The sequence below is a fragment of the Vicugna pacos genome, chromosome 19 (genome assembly GCF_048564905.1).
Source record: "Vicugna pacos chromosome 19, VicPac4, whole genome shotgun sequence".
Lineage (NCBI taxonomy): Eukaryota > Metazoa > Chordata > Mammalia > Artiodactyla > Camelidae > Vicugna > Vicugna pacos.
Window position 1 is genome coordinate 26,022,529 of NC_133005.1, and position 9,395 is coordinate 26,031,923.

Below are 9,395 nucleotides of genomic sequence, written 5' to 3' on the forward strand. Positions count from 1 at the left end.
AAAAAAGATAATAAAAAACTATATGAAAGACTATGCATATGATGACTAAGAAGTTACATGTTTGTAATATTTAAACACAGTTTTTAAAAATTTCATGAAGATACTAGCTCCTAGAGAAAACAGGAACAATGCAAATATAGAATCAGGAAGAACTGCCTGGACACAAATAAGGCAAAGGACCCGAGCACTACTGTTGACCACAATTTGAATGAACATTCACAATTTGAATTCAGTCCTATTGTGGACAAAAGTCAACATAACCATCATTTAAAGGACACAGAAAAAGAGGGTATCACTGGCTTGGATAGTACACAATCCTCAATTCTTTCCATTAGTCAGATGTTTTAATAAGACGGAAAAACTGAAAACAGTTCAGAGAAAAATCAAGAGGTAAAAAAACAGGATGGAAAATGGGTGATTTTGAAGACAAGTTTGAAAGAAAATGAACAACATTATTATTAATACTTAAATCCATAGAGAGACTTTTGAATTGAATAGAGACCCTAAAAAGCTGATGTGTCTCAATGCCCACAGATGACTGACCACAAGACTAGTAAAACCCTCACTTGTCGTTGTAGTGTTTTTGTTTTTTAGATAAGAGGCATTTCTTGACTGTCCTGGTGAAGTTACTGGCATAGGCAAATGAAGGAGGCTGGGTGTGTTATACCACTGACCATCTATTTTTCTTCAGACTATCTACTTATCCATGATCATTTCATCATAAAATCTCCCTACAGCTTGGGTTAGTTATCCAAAGTTTGAATTAGTTATCTACTATTTCAAAATTCTGCAGCTACCTACACACTACCTACTTTGCAGCATTCAAATATCCTAGATCTGGCATCTAGGATCCCAACAAATTAATCCGGCTTCATCTCCCCACAACTCCTCAACATACCAGCAAACCAGACTTCTCTGTTTTATTTTCTAAATATTCCTTATGCTTTCCATCATTCCCTTGGGTATTCTCTCTTTAACTCATCTCATGGCAATTTTACCCTTGAATTTATTTAGTAAATTTCAATTTAACACTTTTGTATCATGCCACCTGTTTTAAGTTGAATTGTGTCCCCTTAAAAGATATGTTAAAGTCCTAACCTCCAGTACCACAGATCATGACCTGATTAGAAACAGGATCACTACAGACGCAATTAATTAAGACGAGGTCATACTGGAGTAGGGTAGGCTTTCAATCCAATGTGACTGGTATCCTTATATTAGGGAAATTTGGACACAGAGACAGAGACACAGAGAGAATGCCATGTGAAAACAGAGGCAGAGATTGAAGTGATGTAGTTGCAAACTAAGAAATGTGAAGAATTGATGGAAGCTAGGAAGAGGCAAGTTTCCTGGAAGGCAGAAACTATTTATCAACTGTATACACCTCTCAACACTGGTAGGTAGTCAACATATATTGTCTTTTGTAGTCAATTTTTTTTCTCCATAGTTAATTATTCTTATAGTAATGCTTCTGAGTCAGTTATCTGAAGATAACACACACTGAAGAGCTAAACACAACCTAAAAGAACTCAGTTGAAGGGTTGTTTTCTTTAGGATCCCTAGATTCAAATTTACTTGTATTCATTGTATCAATATATCTCACACTGATATGTGCATGTGTTTATATACACATACTACTGAATGCTAATATCTACAATGGGAAAGAATGTTATTTAACAAATCCATTATTTATGCTCTGTTGATCTGTCTTATTAAGTCTAGTCAAATGCTGGTTTACCTAAAAAATCTCACCTTTACTGGTATTTGATATTTCAGTGTCTCTGAATGTTTCCAAATGCTTGAATTTTTTATATCTGTATTTTATAGAAGGGGACACACACAGCCTTACTTCCATATAACATTTAAAATTATAGCAAAGGACCTAACCTTTTGAGCAATTTCCCTGAGTGAAATCCAAAACAGGAATCTGATTCACAAATTTATGAGTATTTCTTCCTGTGAGAGGCTGCTGCTCTCTGGTCTTTAGAAAACGTACATAAATGGTACTAAGGAACTAATATTCAACAGGTTCAGTGTCAGTAAAGAAGCTGGTTAATGGGAACTTTTGCTGCCTCTTTGTGTGTGTGGGGGATTTCCAGCTAGTTAATGTTAAATACAAACCTAAATATTTTTTAAAGTATGAACACTCTCTGAATTTGGTGATCATTAGTATTATTAAAACTAACAGTTTTTTCCCCAGGTTTATTGAGATATAAATGACATATAACATTGCATAGGTTTAAGATGTACAACAAGATAGATACACATAAATATTTCAAAATGATTATCACAATAAGGTTAGTGATAATCCAGCTCACAAAATTAGCAATTTTTGTGTGTATGGGGAGAACATTTAAGATCTATTCTCTTAGCAACTTTCAAGTATATAATACAGAACTGCTAACTACAGTCACCATGCTATACATTAGATTCCTCAAACTTATTCATACTATAACTGAAAGTTTATACCCTTTGACCCACATAACCCTTTTTCCCCTACCTCCTAGTCTCTGACAGCCACCATTCTACTCTGTTCCTATGAGTTTGGCTTTTTAACTGATATAATTAATATTAAATGATTGTTAATATTCTAACTGACATAGAATATACAATTCTTTACAAGTTAAAAAAAGATGTGGATGAGGCCTTTTGCTTTACATGATTTATATATAAAATATACTTATCACCAAATTCTAGAGCTGCATTACTCCCTCCAACAAAGCCACAGTCCTCCCTTTATGTACACATCTATATATACCTCTATATTAATTAACTCAGCAAATGTTTATTGAGCTCCTAAGCAGCCACCTTAAGTCCTTTTTAGAATAAGGTGATGTAGAAAAAGATTAAATTTTTAAAAATAAATAAATGTGCCAAACATTATGTAAGTAGACACTGGAGCTGAAGTAAGGGAAAGAGAGACAGAAAGATGCAGGTCCAGTCCTTAAGGAACAATCAGTCTGGTGAGGAGGGAGAGAGTAAATTAGTTCCATCTCTCTCCTTTCTCCCCATGCTGCTCCTATACTTCATGACCAGGCTTACTTTCCTAATGTACAGATTTTATGATGTTACCATATAGCCAAGAAATTTTGATGACTCCCCGTTACTTAGTCAATCAATTCCAAACTTCTCAGCCTACAAGTGAAAGGATTCAAAGCCTCCCATGTATAGTATGCAGAGACTAAGAACACACGCTTTGGACTCAAATTCATTCTCTATCAATTGTTACTTCTATTTCTCATTTTTTGTATCTATAAAAAGAGGGGGGAAATAGTGCCTATCTCACAGGGTTGTGAAGAGCACGTGAAATACTACTTATAAAATGCATGGCACATTATCTGGCAAATAGTATGCATGTAAAAAAATGTGACTCACTACTATTATTATTGCTGTTGTTCAATCTCCCTGTCCAGTCTCTACTTCAATAACAGCCTTGTAATAATCCTGTTCTCCAACCAAACTAGACTCTTTACTACCTCCTAAACATTCATCTCTACACTCATGCTTTCATTCAACCTGCAAAATAGTGTCTCATCTCCAAGTATTAAGATCCTAACCATTTTTGGTAGCCCTGCTTAAAAGGCCACATCTTTCAGGTACCATTCTCTGATATCTCAGCTTCATAACATGTTATACATGTCCCACATGACACTGTGACCTTGCCTAGATTCGTCCTTTTTTCTGCAGAGTTCTAGCCCAATGTCCATGGAAGGGCTCAATAAATATTTGAAAGATGAATGAATCCCTGTATTTCCTCTCTGTTATACAAATGCTCTCTTGGAAAACAGCTCCACATCACAAGCAAAAAGATCTCTTGTGTAGTGGTTCATATAGCTGGCCAGCTAGTTTTCTATCACTAATGTGGTCATTTCTAATACATCACCCAGCACATAGTAGATGTCCAAATATTCAGTGACTTGAATTTCATCTCATCTTTTAATTTCAATAATAAATTTATTCATTATGATAAAAAATGACTCAGCCTTCAAAACAGATTTTAGTTTTTACCTGCCCACAAACTCACCTGTCAACTTCTGGCCATCCTGACCATATCTCATCCCAATAGATCATTTATTGGTTTAAGAGAAATAATACTGAAAACTTCAGTAAAGTTAAAAGTAGAAAATCAAATGCCTATAGGGTGATAAAGTAAATAAGCAAAGCAAGAGGGTAGTGAGGACTACAGAGAACTAGGAAATGCACACCCTATCTAAAGGCTGCAACTTGTACTGTATTGCTGTGAAAGAGTATGGGCTTGCTGTTGATAGATCTTCCAATTTTTCAAGATAAGTCAGAAACTTGTGTAAAATTTTGGAGGATAACAGCTAAGCAGTAGAGTCTGTGCTTGGCATGCATGAAGTCCTGGGTTCAATCGATTAAAAAAAAAATCGTAAAAGCCAAACAAAACAGGTCAAATCCAACTACAGGCTGCCAGTTTGCATCCTCCACTACAGTAGTTCTCTGCAAAAGTGATAGGGCGGGAGGAGTTCCACTCCAGCAGATAGTCTAAGGCAGCAGCTAACTTAAGCAGCAACTTGGAAGCATCTTCTGAAACACTTAGCTCTTAACCATACTGTTTTGATCTGAAAACTAAATTAATTCTACAATTGTGTTGAGCATATTGAGCTTCTATTCTGTGCCTGGTGCTAGGAATCAGAAATGATCAATAAGGCTAAATAACAGTTAACATTATTGAGCATTTTCTAGACACCACATTGCTCTACACATGTTGTATGAATTAACCCAATCCTCACAACAACTCTGTGAGATAAATACTATTATTCTTATTTTAAAGATGAAGAAACTGAGGCACAGAGGTTATGCAACTTGTTCAAGGTCACACAGTTAGCAAGCAGTGGAGCTGGAAACAGGACCTCAGACAGACTTCACTTGAGTTCACAATTTGAAAACAAGTGCCATTCAATAAATGATGCTGGGATAATTAATTATACATAGGAAAAGATGAAATGACCCTACCTCACACCACACACAAGGGTCAATTCCAAATAGATCAGAGACCTAAATATCAAAGATGAAACAGTAGAGATTCAAAAAGATAATACAAAGAATAATTTCAAAATCTTAGGGACAGAAAAGATTGATAAATTTGTCTTTATTAAAATTCAGAACTTCTTTTTAACAAAACACAACCTAAAGAGCTTTAAAAGATTGGCAACAAACTGGGAAACAGTATCTGTAATATATACAACAAAGGATTAATAATCAGAAAATACAAAGAAATCTTTTCAAAAAGACAACCCAGTAGAAAAATGGCGAAACAAGCCCCAGCAGGGCCCAAATGTAAAAGCCTGGCACTAACCACACTTGTCACACAGAGGACCCCAAAACAGTAGACCTTTGCATCACTGGCCAATATAAAATATTCAGGAGTCTATGTCATGCTGCAGGTACACAGAGCATGGAGGACTCAGCCAGAAAGACAATGCCAAGACAGTCTCCATCATATAGGTACTGGATGGCAAATCAGAAGTTTAACATCCAACATTCAGACACACAGATTAGGAATTGGCAAATCTACTTGGAAAAGGACCAGAAAGTAAATATTTTCAGCTTTGTGAGCTATATATTCTCTGTTACAACTACTCAACTCTGCCATTGGTAGTGTGAAAATAGCCAAAGACAATGTGTAACTGAATGACTGTGCCTGTGTTGCAATAAAACTTATTTATGTAAATAGGTGGTCAAACAGATTTGACCCAGGCACCACAGCTTGCCAACCCCTGACAGAGATAGCTATGATTTTCCTACATTTTAAGAATACCTTCTCAGTCTTGTACAGCTGATACCTCTGATTTCCTTAAGCAATAAACAACATCACACTTGACAGCTTTGCAATGGCTTCCAAAAGTCTATTAAGCGACCAAAAACATCTTCTCCCTTATTATCTGTGACAATTCTCACTTATTTTCTTTTTACCATTTTTTAAACCTCTTTGGTAGCCACCATCCCAAACTAGAAATCTAAAAACTTCCCCCACTCTCTCACTACTCACAATGTTAACTGTATCAGTATCTGAAAATTCTAACTCTGTTCAAAGCTCACAGCTTCTGTCTTAGTTCAGGCCCTCGACCTTCCCTGCTCTCCAGTCAACCCTCCCTCTGAAAAACATCCATTTACCTGCTAAAAATTAAACCCCATTATAATTCTACTACTTGAAAACCTTGAATCCCTCTCTATCAACTAAGGATTCAATCCAAATTCCTTAGCAAGATCCTTCACAACCAGGTTCCAAATAATCTTCCCAGTCTCACCTCCAATCATTCTTTCATACACACACTATGCACCAGCCATACTAAATTATATTCCCTGAAAACGCATGTCCTTACCTGAAGGCTCTTCTCTTCCAACTCTGCATCTGGCAAACTCCTCTACCCTTCAGGACATGTCTCAAGTGCCACTGGTTCACAAAATCTTCCCTGATTCCTAGAATAGAGACATGACCACCTCTGTGTCCTTAGAACCTCTGATAACTCTCCTTCAGCATTTACCATCCTGAACTATCATTGTTTATATGCCCACTTCTCTTATGGGATTAAATATCTAAAGTGAAAAGACCCTGTCCTGTCTTAAAGACCTCTGAATCCTCAGAGCCTAGCATAATGGTTGACGCAAGTAGATGTCTTAGTGCACAGTAAATGTCTGCTGAATAGTGGTTTCTTAACCTGGGGTCCACAGACAGAATTTGGGAGGCAGTCTATGGACTTGGATAGGAAAAAAAATTGCCTCTTTATTTTCACTAACCTCTCTAACTGAAAGTCACCATTTTCTTCAAATACAAATGTAGGCAATAACCATTATGGTATTATCAGTATCTGTGACTCTGCCACAGTAATCTTTATATCATAATATAATTGTTGCAAATATCTTAAAGAATTATTTATGTTCATCAAGTCTTTAAAATTATAATTATCAGACCCACCACTAAATCTGATTTCTTAATTTGCTGATAAATAAGTGTATCTATATTACTATATCACAATTTGTATATTTTTGGTACCTGTATTTCAATCGAATTGGTTTCTCTATAATCCAATGTATTTTGCTTTATGCAATTAAAAATATTATTCTGAGAAGGATCAATAAGCTTTGCTCGATGCTAAAGGGGCCGACAGCACAAACAAGGTTAGGCCTTCCTGCATTACAAAGACCCAGGACAAATAAATTGTTTCATATACATATTGAACATACATTGAAAATCTTATTGCTATGAACATCCTCCTAATCTTTTTGTTCAAGTCCTTTTTGATTACATGGGAGCTCTGGGACTACTATACCATGACTGATTTGCATAGTTTCCCTCATTTCCTTCAATCATAGCCCATGGGGACTTTGAACTCTTCTCTATTATGATTAAACTTCAATTAAAGTTTGGTATGATAGAGACCCTGGGTCTCTACCATTGTTCACTGTTACCTTTTTAGGTTTTCTGTGTCCCTCTGCTGTACAGTAAACATATAGAAGAGAAGGAGCATCTCTGAAAACTAGAAAGTTAGAAGTCAAAAGGGTCCTGAAGATAACTTCTTTGCACAAATGGAGGTGCACTAGAAATTATCAAATAGCTGGTTACCTATACTTTTTTGTATCCCCCTCAGCTTTTGTACTTAAACGCATTACAAAAACAAAATTAATTCATAGTTCTTTGATGTACGCTGCCATGCTTGACTTCTTAATACTTTTCTCTCAGCTAGCAAATTCCTCTAAGGCAGTGTGTTGAATGTGAAGGCAGCAGGCCTGAGTTCCAGTATCCCTTCTGCCACTAACTGGTAAGATGTTGAGAAGGCAACTTTACCTTTCTGTGTCTCAGTTACAATCACTACAAGATCTGGAATCACTACATTCTCTAATGTCTTTATAGTTTTTACACATTCAATCCTCTTCATTCTCAACGGCTTCAAAAACGCCTTTCTGATGACCTCCCCAGGTGACCCTGCTCTTAAAACAGGGGCTGTCCCCTTCCTGGGAAGACACCTTGGGTCACCGCCCACAAACAGGCTCAGTCCCTCCTTTTAAAGACACACACAAACTCCCTAAGTTGACGGAGGCTCTCTCTCTTCTTGTCAACCAGTACCACTCTGGACCCTCTTTGCTGACCAGGTCCTGCATCCAAACCTCAGTCCTTCTTTTCTCGCTTCCTCATCAAAGCCTTACTTTTTCCTGTTGCTCTCCTCCATAAGGAATGGAGGATCCTGGGGACACCCACTCCTCAGTCCCTTAAGAGTTATACAGACTTGCCCCGCGACTCTGAGCACTGCCCCAATCTGATACTCCCGTCTGTACCTAAAGGGCCCCAATTTCTAATCAACCCTCTCACCACCACCTCAAAGAACTGTCCCAGCCCTGACAGCCTGAGCTCGGATCCCACGCCCCACCGGGCCCTACCTACTTGGGGTCCTGAACACCGCCCACAGCCTAACCCTGCTCCATGTCTTGTCCCACGAGCCCCACAGATCCCGACCCCGGTTCCGTTTGGACCCAACGTCCTCTCGCCGCAACCCCGGCCACGACCCCACGCCCGGCTCCCGCCAGTTCCTCGGGCCTGGAGCGCCACCCCGTGCAGACCCCGGCTGGCCCAGCACTCCCTCCGTGCCCCAGACCCCGCGTCCCACACCCTCCCCACCCGGACTGTGCCCCGCTCCTCCAGCGCCCCCGCCCGCAGGCCCAGGGCCCGCTCCCCAACATGGCGACGGGGACACGAGCGCGGCGGGCGGGGCGGCTCCGGGCCGGGCCCGCACAGGGGCTATGCTCCACGGTCGGCCGGCGCCATTTTCCCGCGCCGGGCCCGGGCGGCGCCTCCTTCTAGCCGAGCCAGCCGAGCCGGCACCTTGGACGCCCGGCGGGCCCACCCCTTACGGGCCCGCGTCGCCGTCACCTCACCTGAGCGCGGCCCCAGCCCTCTCGGGCGGGCCTCGGAGCACCGGCCCGGGCCGTGCGTGCCCGCGGCCCTCCGTGTGTCCGCCCGTCCGTCCTCGTGTGTGCCCGTCAGTCCGGCCGTCGGCGCCCGGCCGCCCGCAGCCCGACCCGGCTGGGCCTCAGGGAGCCGGCGGGGAGGGGGATGGGCCGGACCGGGCCAGAGAGGGAGGGGGAGGGAGGGAGAGAGGGAGGGAGCGCGGGAGGGGGCGGGACAGACCTGGGGGCGGGGCCTTGGCCACGTGACCAAACGTCTCAGGGAGCGCGAGGCCGAGCGTGCGCCGGCTCACTTGGGTGCAGAGCTTAGAACTCGGGACTGTTAGCTATGTGTGTCTCCTGGCGCTGTAATATCGTCAGTGGTTGCTGCCGCCACTTTGGAGTCATTGCACATTTCTATAGGAGCCCTCTAGCCAAGTATCCTTGGGCAAGTCAACTCTCCAAGCTTCCGTTTATGCACCTGAAATGCG

General features: G+C 40.9%; 1 protein-coding gene across 18 annotated transcripts in view; it reads right to left on the minus strand.

Annotated features, from left to right (window-relative positions):
• The window catches only part of NCOA6 (nuclear receptor coactivator 6), an 87,317-nt gene extending 78,190 nt beyond the window's left edge, over positions 1–9,127 (minus strand). For 17 of the 18 annotated variants that reach the window (XM_072944077.1, XM_072944075.1, XM_072944078.1 and 14 more), the window contains exons 1-2: positions 8,896–9,127; positions 6,348–6,444 (exon numbers count right to left, since the gene is read on the minus strand). The gene's annotated coding sequence lies outside the window, so the exon portion shown is untranslated. The remainder of the gene's footprint in view (positions 1–6,347; positions 6,445–8,895) is intronic. The other variant, XM_072944066.1, reaches the window with a different exon arrangement.
• Between the last annotated feature and the right edge of the window lie 268 nt (positions 9,128–9,395).